The sequence below is a fragment of the Copadichromis virginalis genome, linkage group LG1 (assembly GCF_057382275.1).
Source record: "Copadichromis virginalis isolate Kocher_CV1m ecotype Utaka linkage group LG1, C_Virginalis_male_GT1.1, whole genome shotgun sequence".
NCBI lineage: Eukaryota > Metazoa > Chordata > Actinopteri > Cichliformes > Cichlidae > Copadichromis > Copadichromis virginalis.
The window spans coordinates 24,064,110-24,083,470 of record NC_140618.1 but is presented as its reverse complement, the minus strand read 5'-3'; positions in this window follow the sequence as shown (position 1 = coordinate 24,083,470).

The following is a 19,361-nucleotide window of genomic DNA, read 5'->3' as shown; positions in this document are numbered from 1 at the left end:
CACTTACAGGTGACCGTGGAATAACTAGGAGGGGAGAAATTTCACTAAGTGACTTGTAGGAATAGTGGCATCCTTTTATAGTACTGCACTTAAATTCAGTGAGCCCATTTTTTCACCTTTTTCTGGACTGAATAAAGACCTGAATTCAAAGATATGGCTTTTTGTCCATGAAGTGTAGGCTATATTTTTATTACCGTATACTGATTACAAGGCACATTAAGCGAAACAAAACAGTCAGGTAAGTCCAATTTTACTCAACTCATTCTTCTTGCTTCCTCCACTTCTGTACCATTGATTCATTAATGTTGAATTCTCTGGCAGCTGCTCTATTCCCATGTTGTTGCAGTATATGAATGACTAACCTCGTATTGTAGATGGATTATCTCAGTTGTTCTCCTGACTGAAGTTTGGTCCATTCACAGCATCCTGCCATGCAATTGCATTTGTCCCCAACCATCGGGAACCCTCACGTTAACTTTCACTGCTGTTTAGTTTTCTGTCTTCATTTATGTTGGAAGTGATAGCAGAGCTGTACGTTTGAATTTTTCAGAAATCTCTCAGTCAGAACATGCTATATATATTTAGGTGGAAACTAGCAAGCTAACTTCCTGCTAACTTCTAACTTTGTTAAATGTAATAAATTCTGTTTTCATGGATGCCTGGATGTTAAACTTAATTGTTACACCTGGTAAATCATCAACCCTGATCATTTTATTAAAGATGAAAGAATTTAGACAGTTTTTAACTCTCAGTGATGCCTCAGTGTTCGTTTGACAGAGTTTTGGACCCAGATTACTCCGCGAGGCTCCTGACTACAGTAGCTGCAATGCTCCGACAATCCATCAAGCGGTGCAGCTTCGTAGCTTACCAAAGTCGAACTAAAACATTTTTTGACGGATCTTTGAGCACCGTGTACAACATAAAATCGGTTTGAGGTCAGTACAACCAGAATTCATACATAAGGTGCACTGGATTATAAGGCACACTGTCAATTTTTGAGAAAATTTAAGGATTTTAAGTGCGGCTTATAGTGCGGAAAATATGGCATTTGTAATAACTGTAGGTTTTACATAATTGGTAGATTGATGCAGTCAGTGTTTGTTCACATTGTTGGAGCAAAATTTCTAGATTAACAGTTTAGGTTTGTTAATTTTTCCCCTAAAAACAGAGCAGTGCACGGTCTGCACTCACTACATTTTTACTATAACAGATTAACTCTGTACGGTAAATAAAAAAGGCGTGTGAGACGAGTTACGTTTGATGTGTGTAAGGATGTGAATGCATTTTGTCTGTGTTGTTGCCATCAGCGCCTGACTATAAATCAGCGGCCCTCAGGCGGTGGGATTGCCCAGCTCGTGGCTCCATGTGTAATTACAAAGCTGACATTTAAACAGCAGCAGCAATATTTCACTCTCGCCAGTGCTGGACGCAGAGTGGTCTACGGATGGAGTAAAAGTTTTCCAAAAAAAAAAGACAGGAGAAAATCAATAAGAGATAGAATGCATTCTAATGTCGTGTTAATGGACCCACATATTAATTATTCAGCAGAGGCCATTTTGTCTGCTCATTAAAGTGGCAGCTGAGATGGGAGAAGAGGAGAAATGTGCAGCATTACTCTGCCCTGCTCTGCTCCAGTAGCATTATTACTACTTCCTGATATCTGCACGTCGCTAGAAACACAACATCTCTGTGTGTTTGTGCCGCTTGTCTTCTCCTAACACTGATTTGTATCATATCACTAATGGGTCTGTTCTACTTATGTCATATACTGTTTCTTTGGGATGTTTTTTTTCTCCATGTGTATGCGGAAAAAAGTTGATGAATAGCTGAATGGCATAATACACCAATCAGGCACGACATTATGACCACTGACAGGTGAAGTGAATAACGCTAATGATCTCTTAGTCATGGCACCTGCTTGTGGGTGGGATATATTTCTCACTAGTGATGGGATTGCCGGCTCTTTTTAGAGAACCGGCTCTTTCGGCTCGGCTCACTAAAAAGAGCCGGCTCTTTCGGGTTTGAACCGGCTCTTCAGGTTGTTTTGTTGCTTTAATTAATTTATTATTAACAATGATTTAAAATTATGCACAAAAGGAATTACTAATGTAAAACAAAAAGTGGTTTTATTTATATATGTTTATATATAAATATATGCGGTGGCCCCAAGAGACAAAGCACGTACAAACTTGGTACTTGCTGGCTTGTGGGCCCCTAGGTAACAAAAGCTCAACACTGCGCCTAGCCTAAAACAAAATAGTGTTTTGGAGTTTTTACGTGTTTTGGAGTTTTTACGTGTTTTGGAGTTTTTACGTGCTTTGTCTCTAGGGTACCGTAAATATACTTTTATTTATTCACTCCACAGAAACTGTAATAAATAAATCATATAATACAAAAACCAACATTTCAACTTTTAAATATTTACATTTTCAGCTTTTTCCTTTTAAACAAATTTAAAGTGAAACAACACAAAACACTGCAAACCAAAATTAAATATAAATTAAAATATGAAAACAAAAAGAACATGCATATTCTCTGTCAAATGGACCTGCATGAATAAACTTTCTGAATCCTTTATCATCTGCAACTGAAAATAGTTGTGGATGATTACTATACCTTTCTAATGTGACGTTGTTGTCCCTGGCTCTCTTTCTCTGTCTCTCCCTCCCGCTCTGTTCCTGTGCTACTGTGACTGTAACTACCGCCTCTCCACCCTCTTCCCAGTGCAAAGCACAAGGCTCGCATGCGGAGTGAAGTGGGAAAAAAGTGCGAGAGAGAGGGTGAGAGAAAGAAAAAAAAAAACCCCACGGCTCGCGATAAGGAGCCGGCTCGCGTCGTTCACTTCAAAGATCCGGCTCTAAGAGCCGTTTCGTTCGCGACCCACGAATTTCTCACTGATGCACGTGGGGAGTGAAGGCTGACTTGTGTGGTCTGATCCAAAAGACTAGCTGCTGTAGCTCAAACTGCAGAAAACCTTAAGGTGAATTTTGCCGGTTGTGATTGAACGGTGTCAGAATACTGAGTGCATAGCAAATGTCAGGTCTGGTGCTACATGGCTGCAGACTAGTCAGGCTTCAGCCCATTGTTGCGAAATTGCCAGTAATGGGCAGGTGAGCGTCAGAACTGCACCACGGAGCAATGGAAGAAGGTGGCCTGATCTGATAGATCATGTTTTCTTTTACATCACGGGGATGGCCTGCTTGGTGCAGGTGTAGCGCTTACCTGTGGAACACCTGGCACCAGGATGCACTATAGCAGGGATGTCAAACACAAGTCCCGGGGGTCAGAATTGGCCCGGCAAGGATTCTAATCAGATGGTAAATATGAAAGAGGGCATGAATTTTGGACTTTTAACTTCCTTAGACTGACAGAAAGGGGAGTTTCTTTGATACAGTTCACTTAACATCAAAGTGGGCGTAACACGGCTCGTGATGTAACGTGAGTTTGACATCCATCAAATATTCTGTTTGAGTCTTGCTATCCACGTGGATGTTGCTTCGCCACATACCACCTACCTAAGTGTTGTTGCAGAACATGCAGACCCTTTCATGGAAACAGTATTCCCTAATGGCTGGGGTCTCTTTCAGTATGATAATGTGTCCTGCCACAAAACCAAAATGGTTCATAAGTGGTTTGAGGAGCACAACAGCAAGTTTGAGATCTTGACCTGGCCTCCAAATTCCCCCGATCTCAATCAAATCGAGCATCTGTGGGATGCGCTAGACGTCATAGAGGACTTAAAGGATCTGTTGCAAAGGTCTTTTGTGCCAGATACCACAGCACACCTTGGGGGTCTAGTGAAGTCCAAGCAAAAGGGTGACCAACACAATACTACCCATATGGAAAAGAAATAGTAAAAACTTATATGTGATTACTCATGAAAGTGGCCACTTTCGCATTACTTTCATACATTGTTTTAGTAAGTGTCCAAAACATACAAGTTTCATTATATAATTTTCCAAGGGATCTTATATCTGTTTTCACTCTTATATGCTTTTCATACAAGTTTCACACAAGACAGATACAAACTTTATAAGATTTATATATATCTTTTCCATATGGGTAGGTAAGTGGTCGCACCTCATTGGTGTATGATGTAACTGTAACGTAATGTAACATTTCACCTCAGTCTTAATACTTTGAATTATTTGTGTGAGAATGTTTTTGGTGAAAGGGCTCATTGTTTCAGTTTTTTCTAGTTTAAAAATGTGCTTTCTTCAGTTGCTACAGCATCACATTGCTGACAGTTTCATTATGTTACTCGGTTAACTCTTACATTTCAAATCTGAAGAAAGAAACGTGCACCATGTCAGGGTCGTTTTTGAGAAGTGTTGAACGGCCATAGATAAATGGCTGAGGCAAAGTGAGAAAAACAATAAACTAACACAAGTTCTGTGTCAGGTGTCATGCCCACCAGAAATACTAGATTAGGTAGAACTAATCAGGTAAATTATGTGTGCGTGTGTCAATATCTGACAAATATCGATCCTGAAGTTTTGTGTGAATCAAGTTTGATCTGTAACTGAAATGTACAGGCTGCAATTGTAATATTGCGAGCACATTTAATGCAAGGATGCAAGTGGTTGATGAGTTTGAAGGGTACTATTGACAGGGTGGGTCAATAGTTAGAAAATGTATGTGAGGCTGGAGTTGTGAGACAGGGGGTAAAATTAAAATTCCTCTTTGGCCTGCTGTCAACCTGCGTCTGCTGACTGCTCAGAGGAGCTGCTGCGTGACAGGATTCCTAATGACACTGCAGCAGCCGTTTGCCACCAATGGCTTTGAGTTGATTTATTTCTCCTTTTACAAGCACCCTACCCCCCTCCCCCCCCCTCGACACCTTCGCAACCCACCCAGCGCTGCTCCTCCTTCTTCCTCCCGACATCGCCATCCAACCATTCAGTTTCTTTCTCCATCTTCCTCTCCCTCTGCTATCAAAGACACACATATATACTGTGTCCCCATGGGATGCTGTCCCCTTTTCAGCACCATGCCAGTGGCAGGGAACATCTGTCTTTAGGTCCCCCCTGCCACACAGTGTTAGGCTCAGGGTAGGTCGCTCACTCCACTGGCCAGTCTGGAAAGGCCTATGGGCAGAGCAGGGCAGGGCAGGGCTTGGAAATGAGGGCACTCAGGCGGAAACTTGTCCCCAGGTCTATCCGGCTTTGCCTGCCTCGTGCCATTTGTATCTGTTTGTGTGCAAGAATTTGCAAGCATGGAGCGTGATTTTGTAGGTCAGAGGGCACCAAGGCATCGAAAAACAACTACGGGCTGCTTCTGTGTGGCCTCTTGCTTTGTGTGCCTTTGCCTGACCGTCTCTGGTGCTTGTGTCTTTCTCTTTGACTTTTTGAAATACGCGTGTGTGTGTGTGTGTCTGTGTGTGTGTGCCACACGCAAGCCCGCACGTGTGTTTCCCATTCTCGCGGCACTGCATTACTAGCTGTGATGCATCCCCATGCTCAACCACTGTTTGACCAGTTTTAATCTCCTTACATTTAGACTGTTTAAACTGTCTCAGTTCAGTTAAGTTCCTATTTACCTAACCAAAGTGGAATGCTATCAGAGGCAGCAGGCAGCAGTCTGCCAGTCACACAGCAGATAGCTCCTTCATGCAGCGACAGCTCAGATAAGGGGGGGGGGGGGTTAGTACTGTTTAATCAAACAGTGGAGGGAATGGAGAATGAGCGTAGGGAGCCTGGAAGGTTTGTACCATATATTCATAAATCCACCACTAGGTTTGTTTGCAAAGGCTTTCTTAAGTTCTTGCAAACTACCAGCTAGCTTCAAACTAGTGATTGACTAAATGAAAACCAACCTTAAATGTTCACTGGTTCAAGTATTTGTGGCACTGCTCTGTTGAAGAGAGTAAAAACAAAGTCAGCTCTAAAAACAGGAAGTTACTACTGAGTCACAGGCTGTAACTGCTAAATATATTATTATGGGTGAGCAATATAGTGTAAGATATTTCAAGAAAATTTGTGATAAAGATATTTCTGCCTGTATACTTTAAAAATACTTGATGTTTCACTGATGCTTGCAGCTTGCAGGCAGCATTATTTATAAATATAAGTAAACGATGAGCGTTTTCCATCCTTCTTCTCTAATGAGCTGCTGTCACAGATGTAACACTTCCTAATTTGAAGTCTAAATCTCCTGTAACAAGTAGAGATGGCACGATACCACTTTTTTATGTCCGATACCGATATCATAAATTTCGATATCTGCCGATACCGATATGAATCCGATATAGTGTGTTTTTTAATCAATTAAACTTTTAATATCTTGCTGCTTTTTGTATAAGTTCATACTCAAGTTAAAAAACAAAACAAAACACTAAAGCTATTCTGTTATACCTGTATGCAAAAAATACACTGCACCCAAAATATTTCATAGTTCAGCAAAACTGATCGTTCTAATAAACTTAAACCTACTCCATCCTCCCTATTCTGGTATTTTAAAGAGTAAGCAACCTAACTAATAGGGTTCTAAAACTCCCAGCAAAAAAAAGTGTGGGAACCACCGACGTAATCAACTTTAATTTGATGCAGTGTGGAAAAAAATGCACAGAAATCAATTAATTTCGAAGAATAATTAAACAGATTCAACATCTTTCTTCAACAGAATTACAGACTGCACAGATGGTATCTTCCCAAAGGAAAACGTACTATAGCTTACTAGGGTATATTAGACTTAATAGTTACTATATACAGTAATGGACTTCTATACATTTTACATCAGATTAAAACTTTGGGTGTAAGATTCAAATAAATATTTATTAAAAGCGAGACATTTTAAATGAGAATAAGAAAGAAAAGTATGTCTTTGTGCCCCCTTTCCCCTGTTAATGCCCTATCGGCCCCCCTGGCTAAACTCAGCTACGTAGAAAAAGATCCTGGTGTAGAAAGTAATAATAAATACATTCTAACAACAGCTTATCAAGCTTAAACGTGCTGCTGTTGTTCAGCCGCTGGTTTCCTCTTTCTGGCGCGAAGTGGGCGATAAACAAACAAGAGAAACGGACTCGCGACAGAAAAGCCGATCAGCTGATCATTGATCAGTTTCATTTTCATCAGTTTCACATTAAGCTTTCTTCAAAGCTTAACGTGGGAATGCTTTACAAACATTCAGAGATGGACTTACACACTTGCTTTACTTCTCTCTGGGATAACTTCCTCGGAGATGAAATGCCGGATTGCTAGCGAGGCTACAAATACGCACAGCCACTCTATCACATGATGCATACTGCTGACGTGCTACCGTTATGAGCCGAGTTTTGTGAGGTGCTTTTTTGATATTTAATGGATCGGATTACATTTTTTATTTCCCTCCGATATCTGATCCAGTAATTTACGTCAGTATCGGACCGATACCGATAAGTAATATCGGATTGCAGTAATAGTAATAGTAATAGTAATGACACAGCATTATATTCAGTGACAAAGCACAAAATGAATAGGAATGGGCAGTGTTCCCTAAAATTTAAGTAAAAGTATAACATAAATGATTAAAACTCTAAGGTGATACTAACGTAGATATGTAAGTCTTCAGCAGCCTGCACAAACTTGTCACAAACATTTTCCATCTGGGATGTTTTATCTTGAACAGCTTTCTAACCATCTCCTTATGGCCCACCTTTACCACCATCCATCCATTTGCTCTTCCTTCATTGGAGCTCAGCTAGCAAGTCCTCCATCGATGTTCGGTGGGGGTCATTTGTTCACGTTTGGGTTGCCAGCTGCTAGTATTTCCTCCTTCACAGCCTGGTTCTACTTAACTGTGTTTATATTTAGATCAAGTGATAAAATAAGCATGTGAGTGCTGTGCTATGTTGGTTGTCTTTGTTGGGTGGACCAATGGAATTATTCATAGTATCAATACCAACGCTGGTATTGTTATTAAATCAAAACTAGTGCGATCCTGCGGGTCTATCCTGTAGCTCTGAATTCTGTTAAATTTATATTATTTTGTAACGAAAAAATTCTAATTCAAACATGCACTATGTTGTATTAACCAGTTATTGTGGAAAATAGAAATCACAATGATCATTTAAATGTGGTCAGAACTTGCAAATTAATGATTGTTAATCAGTCATGACACATTGCTCCCAATACATGAGTTGCCTTTATAGGTTAAAAGTACCAGTACTGGTATCTGCCCCTGCATTTTCTTGATATCCGATCGATACCAGTATTTGTAGGCTGACACACGGCTCTCGCTCTCAGACATGCCCAGGCTCCTCTCATTGTGTTCACTAGGGAACTTGAATGGATGACATTGCTATAGCAATGTTATGGTGATGTAACCGTTTTATATCCCATAAAAATTTATACCAGTGGTAGTGTGAATGATGTGATATGGCAGTATAACTGTATGTGTTCTTTTTGTCTGTAGTTGAATAAATATGCTTTGGTTGTAGCTGTACTCAAAGCACTTTACATTGCTGAGACACTACACTATGTTTTACACAATTCTGATGTGTAATTTCACTTAATTTATTTTGAAATTTTATTTGAAATTCTTCCCAGTTTACATGTGTAATCAGCAGCATTTTGTCAGGTCAGTTGCTTCCTGTTGTTTAACAGAGTCAGTGTTAGTGTCGTGAGCTGCACCAAATAGCTCTCTAACTCCTCCCTCAGTCACTCCATTTCGATATCTGTAACCGCCTCTCTCTTTCCACATCCATCCGTCCGTCTCCCCCACCCCCCCACCCCCTGCCCTTTTCCAGAGGTGGGGGTATTTATCATCTTTATACCTGGAGGTTTGAGGGCCGTGCATTGGCCTGATAGATGGGCCAGCCACTGATGTGCAGCCACCTCAGGAGACACAAACCAGACAGCTATTTAGTAGCTGAGCAAGACACATCGCTTTTCTTTTATTGTTTTCAAACTGCACGGATGTGTCTGTGTTTGTGTTAGTGTGGGCGGACAGAGGGAGATTTAACAGGGAGGAGGAAGAAAAAAAAATACAACAACAGATGCTTCTTAGCTGTCCAGAAAAGTGCAGCACAAGATGGGCCATTATCCATCTACAGTGTCTCACTATGTTGTTGACAAATCAATGGCTCTGTCGGTGATGATTCTGTGTTACAGCAAACATAAAGCACTCAGACAGTCTCCCTGCCTGCTATGGAGACTGCAACAAGGGAGCACTTGGGGCAAGGGTACTCATAGCCAGGAGGGGGGTGTGTGTGTGTGTGTGTGTGTGTGTGTGTGTGTGTGTGTGTGTGTGTGTGTGTGTGTGTGTGTGTGTGTGTGTGTGTGTGTGTGTGTGTGAGAGAGAGAGAGGGAGAGCACATGCAGTCAGCTCGTGTGTTTGTGTCAGTGCTGGCAGAGATGGGTTTCGTTCAGCACATTTGTGTTTTCTTTGCTCGTGTGCAGGTGTGAGAGTGAAAGTTTAATGTTGATGCACGCAAGAGCTGCTCATGAAAGCTTCATGCCATTGATCACATTTCATGAATCATACATATTATTGCTAAGGCAAAATATTAACATTAATTAGAAAATGTCTCTCTGGCTGACATTTTTCTGGTTTCTAGAAGCACTTAAGGAACCACAGCGCTCTAATTTTAAAAAAATTTATACGAATCACTCTTTTCAAAAGCCGTCTGCACGTCTTTAATGTCAGACTTGACCTCTACCTGATTGAAGCGTTCTAAGTCATTATCCTACAGACTAGACATCTTCAGATGGGGCTGCATCTCAGGAACCACGGCTACAAACTGCAGCTGAATGCTCTACAGCATAATAATCATATCTTGCAGGCATATGGTACATGGCATTTATGGTTAACATGCAACATGCATGCTGAGACGAGGAGGCAGTGTGCTCCAGTGGGCTCGTATAAAGATATCATCTTTGTGTGGTAAACTGGGGGTCAGAGATGGAGGGATGCGATGTAATGAGTTAGCTAAGATGTGCGCCATGACTCCTAAGAAAGGGGGAGGAGGGAGAGGCTGGATTTGATTGACAGGTAGTCTCAAAGCCCCTTGTGGCAGGTGCCAAGGCCAGGTCACTGGGGCGAGAGCACTGTTACCCATATAGATTTAAACGCCTGACTGCTGTTTTCATATGCCTCGCTTGCTCCTCGGTACACATTCCCAGTGGTTTCTGATCTGAAAAAGGAATAAAGAAATTTTAAAAAATTCTTTTTTTTAAAGCTGACAGAATTCAAAAGAGAAGAGAGGCTGCTTTATTACAGTATTATATTTTCAGGGACAGTTCAGATTGATCAGTGCAGAAATTGTAACTGTTTCTCATCTGTTGTCTTTGCTTGGATGTTAAAAGGCTCCACAGACACAAAACTCATTCGTCAAAGCTGCAAAATTATACAAAACTGTGCAGTTATGTTAAAAATCAAAGCAATAATAAGAATGCAGAGTACAGACACATGTGGGCTACAATAAAAAGCAGCTGAGCCTATAGCAAAGATGTTGGATAAAGTGTTCAGCTGCGTGTCCAGTACGTGCTACAGAGGGTGGTCACAGCTATTCGTCACGGTCAGGAAGGAGACCCCCGGTGGAACTGTGAAGAAGTGATGGTGGTAAGCTATCAGTTAAAGCTTAGTAAAGATGATCTTCTCTAAACCCTGTACCATGGACTCACAACACCTGATAATGGGCATTCAGTGGACCAACCTCTCAGAGCAATGCTAACATAAACTTCTTAAAGAAGTAGCTTAGCCTCATTGCATCAAAAACTCCTCCATCCCAACTCTTGCTATCCGGAAAGATGGACAGTGCTCCCAATTGTTAGCTGATAACGTAAAGGCCCTGCGATACTATGATACAGTTTCAGCCATTATTAGCAATAATCAGGGACAGCACACCGTTAGGATCAGCATTTAAAACATCGCTGTGTACACTGGAGTCTTCAGACAATCACTGTTTTAATGCTTCAGAAATGCTAAACCAGCCAAGATTCATTAATGGAATTAAGCTCAACATTATGACTGTTTAACACATGTGTTGCTTACCATTACTGGTCTCATGTTTTGGATGGGGTCACCGCAGACATACTCACCTTCTCCTACCTGCATTATGATGACTCCTACAGTAAGTACTGCCATCAGGCATTGCGGGTGCTGGAGTTCACTTACTGACATTATTTTATTGTAAAATGTATTAACCCTAGCACTAACATTACAGACAGCTTAGCCACAGAGTGACTGTTAAATGTCAGTTAGCTTAACTTCACCAGCATTTCTCACTGGTATTTCATCTTCATTTATGTGTTTTTTTAATGGATCCTTGGAACTACACTTGAGTGCAACACGTGGGAGAACAACTACACTGATTTTTTTGTCTTTTTTCTTTAGTTAAAAGAACATCGAGCCCTTTTAACTCTCAGCGGTGCCTTTTGGATTATTTGCTTTGAAAAGTCAAGGAGCGTTTACTCAAAAACGCTCCTTGCGGACGCCAAAAAAATCCTTTGTCCAGATTTTTTTGTCTCCATCATGATTTGAAAAAAATAAAAAAAATACTGAAGCCAGGTGAGTTTTGCTTGGGAAGTTAAAAGCACTGAACAGTGAGCAGTCTAAAAAAACTGAGTTAACAACACTTCTGCAGAACAGTATCACTGTTGGATATAAATTCTCTGAAGTCTCCGTCCTCAAACCATTACCCTGCTGCCCAAATTACAGAGGCCACAAAGTGCATTGTAACATTAAGTAAAAAGAGACCAGCAGGGACAGGAAGTCGTGCTTAAGTAAAAGCCCCCTGAGAGTAAATCTGAATTCAGCAGCCCAGAGAGGGGAGCGAGGACGGGAGGGAGCTGAAGGGGTTAAAGGGAACACCGTCAGCAGCGGCACACAAGCAAGAAGTCAAGTGTCAACGGCGACAGGAAAAAGACGGAGGCTGCCCATGTGCCTATGTCTCCTCCACCCAACCCAACAACCCCCACTCTACTGCAGACAAGCATATGTGTGCTGACAAAATGACATTGCCAGGGAAGAGAGGGAGGGACAGAGAGAGAGAGAGGGAGGACCAGAAGCCTCGAGTAGGCCTGACATCCAGAACTCTTGACAGTTGATGGAGGCAGACTAGGCTCTCACACACACACACACACACACACAACTGCCAGCCACTTCCCACCCTCGCATCCATACACATCCACCCCCTCTCCTTGCTTCTACCCCTCCATCCAAAATACCATGCAGAAGCCTTTTTCCTCTCCCCCTCCACTCCTCAACTGCTTCTCCCCATCCTTCCTCCCCCTGGCAGCACTGAAAGCAGCATTGAATCTCAGACACCCCCATCCCCATTAGTCCTGTTAGTGCATACATGCAAAATTACAGAGGACTACCCCCCAAATAATAATAATGGTAATAATAATATCGCTACAGAGCGATGCAGTGTTTATGCTTTTGTTTGGCCAGCTCTGTAGTGAAAAAAAAGTCTAAAAAACAAACCAAGATTCAAGTCAGAAACTATAATGTTGAGACACAGCTACTGAGATCAAACTCGCACAAATCTGCACAACAGATATCCACTGCCGTGATGTTTTTAAGCCAGGATCTGTCGTGTGGAGTAAACTAGACAAGAAATGGATAATAAGGGTCCGTTTTTCTAGTTGGAAGTCATTGGTAAAAAAAAAAAAAAAGCATAGGACAGGATAGCCTTTGTCTGTGTGCTGCTTGTATTTTTCTGTGTAGGAAACACAAAGCTGACATTTTACTCTCTAGCACGTAAGAGGAGAAGAGGTGAGGAAGACAGCGAGCACATATGTGTTGGCTGTAATATGTGTACAGTGAGGCAGACATCCACCCTGGGACAGTATGTCATCGATTGAGCTGCAGGAAGAGGCCTATTATCTCCAGCCATGGTTCAAGCGGGGGAGTCAAGTGTGTCATATATGTTGCCTCTAATTGGCAACCTGCCCTGGTGGAGGTTGACTGGTGCGAAGGCAGAGCTGCAGTAACCCAAACACCTAATGCTCTCATGCGCTCTCCTCTTTCACTGCTGCCTTTGCAGATGTTATATATTGTGCCGTTTGAAGCTTTTGAGTCACACATATTGTCTGCACTGATGGAGAATTTACAGATTTATAAAGAGTTTGGATGCAGATGTATTTTCAGAGCAGCAAGCAAGGTGACGAGCCCACTTTAATGCCGTTATTATTTTAGTGTACAGATGCGCATCTTACAAGGCTTTTGTGCCCGTGATTGTGTTATTTTGATTAGTAGACTGCACTTTGCATTCAAGCTGCACAATGTGAGGCTGCTGGGGTTTTTTCAGCTTTATAGTTTGCTCTCCATCCCCAGGGTCGTTATTTGTTCTGTTTTTCAGACAGATCTTAACTATCTCAAGTTTCCTACCTCGTCTCTCCAGTTCACTGATTATGTGATGCAACACTGCCCTCTACAGGCGTGCAGAGTCAAAACACTTATGCACAAAGGAGAAAATAAGCCCATAAAGCGAAATAAGACATATTTAGCTGGTCAAGCACGATATGTAGATGGATGACAAAGGTGGAGAAATTTAGAGAGCTCAACAGGCACTTATTTACAGATTGGCGTTTTTATATGAATATATGATTTTCCACTTTTTTTTTGGCTTTTTTTTTTCACCTGCGTGGCCTTCACACTACACTCTGGTTGCTCTCTTATGCTGTAGGGACTCATTTTACTTGCATGGTTTGGGTCCACTTGTCCCCTCAAAGGGAAGGGTCACTGTGAATCAGTTTAAAGGTATTCAAAAAGATCATTTTTATCTGAGGATGAACCATTTGCATCCTCAGAGGGGCGGTCACTGCCAAGATGACAATGTCTCCATCCATAGAGCACAAGCAGGTCAATATTAGGGCAGCAGAGCTCCTATGGCAGTGTAAATTGTGAAATATCTTTACTTTACTTTACTTTACTTTATTTATATAGCACATTTAATACAACAAAATGTTGGCCAACGTGCTGTATAAAGATTTTAAAAAAGACACAGTAACAAATAACTTCTCTGCAGTGTTGTTGTAAGGACCTGAAGATCAGGGTAAAGGCACACTGAAGCTGTGGCTCATGGTGGTCCAAAACCTTACTGATACATTTGATCTTTGTTTGCCATTTAACTTGTCATTTGTCAGTAGGAAGAGTATGTATTTTTGTAAGTGCAGAAATATAATATGCTTCTGGGGTTGTTGTTGTTTTTTTTGTTTTTTTGTTTTGCTTTAAAATTATTCTAATGGGTAAAATGTGCCATAAGTTTTTTTTTTTTAATCTAATCTCCAACTTTTTTGAAAAACTGCAATCTTTGTAAATGTTTTGTTGGCTGATCAGTGACTCACAGTGAAGGTGGCACTTCTACATTATACATGCAGAAATTATATTAGTGCTTTGCAAGGCAATTTTAAAAGTGTTAGGGCTTTTGGCTTAATTGGCTGCTTACTTAGAGGCTTTCTTGGCTTTGGAATTGATTTCCCGTCGAGAAGGCAAAGAAGCCAGATGATCCTGATTATAATACAAGCCCCCACATTATAGTAACAAGTACTTAGCTTCTCTGTAGAGGGAGTGTTCACATTTTTGTCATGGTTGAACAAAATTAGGAAACTAAAATTGACCAGTGGATTATCAGTGCTGGGTTTACAGTGCTGTGCAAAAGTTTTGAGGCACCCTTCTTTATATTTTCCTTGAAAAATGAAAAATAGATGCAGCAGTTTGTTGACACACATGGGAATAGATAGGGCAGAAACTCTCTCAGGCAAGCTTTCTTGTCATTTCCTTTGAGTAGTCTTCAGGAATAGTTTTCCAGGTTTCTTGATGGTTTGTGATCATAGTCATGGTGAAAAATGAAGCCTGTTTTCCAGATAGTGTTAGTGGACGGTAATCTGACGGTACTTTTGTGTGTTCCAGCCAGTGTGTTTATGCTTGTTTGTTTTTTTATCCTCTATTTGTCCAGTTTCCTCAAATATTTGCCAACATTCCTCTTTGAAAATCATCTTTTTGGTGGAAAAAAATATTATTTTGTGTTTGTCAAACTGTGCCACCTTTGGCATTTTTCTTAGATTTGACTGAAAAAATGGGAACAAATGTTGAGTTTGCAACAGGCTGCAAGTAAAAGAATGTCTAAAGATAAAACTGGTTCTTTGCTACATTGTCTGTTATCTGTGTACACATCACTGTTTCATCCCTTAAGTTAGTTGCTTTTTTTATGCCTAAATAATTCAGACGAGACTTAAAACAAAGAAAAAAGCAGCCAGTCTTCCAAAGCCACAAAAATGAAATTCAAAGTTAAAGATTTTCACCTTAAAAAGCTCAAAATGAAAACACACAACTGAAACAATATCTCTATGGCAACTACAGAAGACCAGAAACCATCAAACTGTGCAAATGTTTCGCTACAATACATGTCACTGACATTCACGATGTAGTGTGAAAACCAAGAACAGGCTTCATATGCCTCCTTCCAATATTCATTATTAATGGTGTTACTGTCTGCCAGGTGAGCCAAGCAGTACCAGGTTGGGTTCTTATTTCCTGATCAGTGGGGCTCCTAGCCACCTGCGTGCTCACAAGAATATTGTATCGTGACCTGACTCCAGCTTTAAGAGCACCACAGGTCTTCTTTGCGAACAAGCCTTTGAAGCTAATAATGTCTTCTGCTTGGTCTGATATATATTTATATTGATTTATTTTGACATCACTTCACAAAGGCAAAGACGCCATCACCATGAACAACTTGTCCATTCCTTTGAGTCCCGAATAAATGATTTCATAGAATGTCTGCTTTTAATTTGTTAACTGAGCGCCTAAACTCAGAAAATTAAGTACCTTGTAATTTCTCCAAAGCCTTTCCATTCAAGGTAAAGTATTATTTTATAACAGATTATGATGTGTAAAAATGGTACAACTTTAAAAAAATAAAAAATACTAATAAGTTACTGATCTTTGCATTTCAATGTGAACAGTTATTTGTGCCAACAGTGGGCAGCAGCAGCAAACTGTATCTGAATCTGAAAATTGCTACAATTGGTTCAACTCTTAAACTTTAGCACCACTTCTGCTCTCATTCATAAGAATCACTCTTGTACACAAAACATCGATCTAAGCTACCTGAGAGATGAGCGTTTGTCTTCTATACCTGAAATTTCTCTTATGAACGCTTGCTGTAAGCGTGTGTGGGGGGCAGGGGAAGTGAAGGAAGTGAAACATCAGGGTGGCTCCTGCCAACTGCCTCTGGATGAAATGACAGAGACAGGTGCTGTAAAATCGCCCCTTTATACAAGACCCCTCTCTCACACACACATATTCATGAACACAGTGACACATGAAAGCATGCAGACACCCACTCAGCACACACAGCCTGCCAATTCACTCGGTTATTTCACTGCTCTACTTTCTAGCATGAGAGTTTCATGGCTGTGGTATCAACAGTATCTCTGTCGCAAGTGTGGCTCTGCATTCATAACCCGTTTTTTCATTTTACCCACGCTCGATGTCCGAGTTTGTCTTCAATTTCGATTTTGAGTAAAGCAGTCTTTGTGTCGAAGGAGCAGTCGTTGTGGTCCGAAGCTGTTTGCTTTCCAAAGATCCGTGTCGACCTTTGACCTGTGAACAAACTTGCTGAGAGGGTTGCAAATACTCCATTATCCCCATTGAGCCATCCCATAAACTTTCTCACTCTCAATTCTCCCTCCACGCCTCCACCCTGAACGACAATAGCCCCTTCTTAAGGCCAACACGGTCGGCTGGAACACACTTTGCAGCCTTTCAGTCGCACTTAAAATGACAGAAACGATATCACCCAGAGAGCCTCGCAGTTTTTTTGTCTTCTGCTTTGATAGAAAGAGAGGCTTAGAGAAGAATGAAAGAGACGTGTGGTGCTGTCAGTGGAGACGCTGCTAAAATATTTACCTCTGTTTATGCAGCAGTCAGTGAAGTCATCAAGGGTTTACCATCAAGCATGGAGAGCATTTAGATGAACTGCTGGTTTTTGTGTATTTACTTTTACACAGGAAAAATGATAGTAACCTGCTGATATAATTTACCACCATGGGTGTGTGATTATGCATATTTTTATCCAAATCATCAATTCAGTTCAGTTTTATTTATAAAGCACTGAATCATAACAACAGTCACCTCAAGGTGCTTTATATTGTAAGATAAAGACGCTACAATAATATGAACGAAAACCCCAACAATCAAACAAGCCCCTTGGAGCAAGCATTTAACTACAAGCTGTAGAAGAAAGGAATGTTTAAAGCCTGATCTCACAAGTAGAGAGGGTGTCTGTCTCCTGAGTCCAAACTGGGAGCTGAAGCTGAAGGCTCTGCCTCCCATTCTACTTTTAAATACTCTAGGATTCACAAGTAAGCCCGCAGTCTGAGAGTGAAGAGCTCTATTAGATTGATATGGAAATTAGAGATCATCCAGGCTTTTTTGTACTTAAGACATTTTCTTTGGTGTAACTATTTGCTGTGAATGTAAAGAAAACAGTCTGAAAGAATATATGTGTGTAGAATATTTAGAATAACACCTCTTTGTTTTCATGTAGTGATTTATATCAGGTTAATACGACATTGCTATCTTGCTGCTCGCTTTAAGGCTAAAGTCAATACAACCAGTTAAAGGTTGAAAGTAGCTCACCTGCTCTGCCTGAAGGTAGTTACAATTCTAAACAGCTTGAATCTGCAGTTATTTAAAAGCGCAATTTTATATTTCAGTACTACAGATTAACAGTAAAATGCGTATCGTGGGTGCTGAGACATGTGTTACACACCATCTAAATAATGGGCTTTATTCAGCTCTCTGGGATTTCTTCAGCAGTTTGTCTTTAGAGATGTCCTGATGTAACAAGTGTATGAGTTAATGCAGTAATACTGTCTGACTGTTACAATGGAGTGATCCTTGCTTGCTGGCATGAGACATGTGATGCTGTAGCACCAGTTTAGAGTTTGAAGCCCGACAAACTGCGAAAGTATTTCATTTTATCCACAATCGAAACCTCTTCAGCTGAAGAAGTTCCACAAAAAACGCTGCACATATCAGACGCGATCTTTGTACTGAACCGCAAAGCAGCGAATTGTCTTCAGTTTTAAACAGCTCATCTTCTAACATAAATAGTTATAAATGTTTATGAATGCAACATTTGTGCGTGTGTGTTTATTATTGCCAAAACCTGGCTCTGGAAAGCAATATATAAATTGCTCAATCTGCCCTGTGAGATACTTTTTTGAAAAATGAGCCAAGCTTTTAAGAGTTATGTGATATTTTTAAGCGTTAGTGGGTGGACAAGATTAATGGGTATATCAGAGGGACAACTCAGGTAGAGCAATTAGGGGATGAAGTTAGAGGCAAGGCTGAGATGGTTTTGACATGTACAGAGGAGGGATGGTGGATATATCGGACAGCTGCCAGGCAGAAGGAAAAGAGGAAGACAGGAAGTGAAGGAGGACATGCAGAGTTTGTTTTTTGACGTATTTGTAAGTGGAGCAATACTGGTGTTGAAACAATATTTGAGTCGGAGCTGTTGAGCAGTTGAGAGCCTGAAATCTTTACGGCATCATCATCCATGTAATGCCTCCTCATGAGCTCATTAAGGTGCGGTCTGCCCGCACGCAGCGCTGGTGCTGTCATAGCTCCGCAGTGTCCATCACAGTTTTTCCAGATGCTATATCACTGCACACATATGACAACACTTTTTACATTCTGAAGAAATCTTCCACTAAAGTCATCTTTTCACTTGCCCTTTATAGCGGTTTTATTTTACACTGTGGGCCACATCCGGCCCACTTTGACCTGAAGTGTGCAAGACTAATGAAACTCCTCTATCCTGTCAGTGTAAAGAAGCTTAAGGTCTCATTTAATCCCTGAAATATCTGAGCATAAGAAAAAGGAGTGCACTTTTAACAGTGTGCCTCGGTTATTTTAATTATAAAATTGTTTTTTTAATAGATTTATTTATTTGTTTGTTTTTTACTGTGGAGACATTTCTATGGTAGTTCATGGAAAAACATTTGCCATTTAATTGTTTATCTATTGCTTAATTACACTGGTGTTGCGTGAATGGCAGTGGAGGAGGTCTTCATCAGTAGGAAAAGCTATAGTTAAAAATCTCAGCCCTCCTTCACGTTTTCCAAAACCTTCCAGTGGGCCAGATTGGAGTCTTTGGCATGCTGATTCTGGCCCCCGAGCCTTATGTTTGACACCCTTGCTTTATAAAATTGAGGTGTGGATTTGCAGGTATTACATTAGATTGATTAACTGGAAATGGTTCAACTTTCTCTCTCCTATAGACTCACTCTTTTCCAAGCTGTAATCACTAAAAAGACTTTTAGAGGAGAAATCAGCTTAAAAAGAATCAACATAGCGATTAGTTCTGCAGTTTAATGCAACAGAACTAATAATGCATTTTTAATTGTTTTACATCCCGTCTGGTC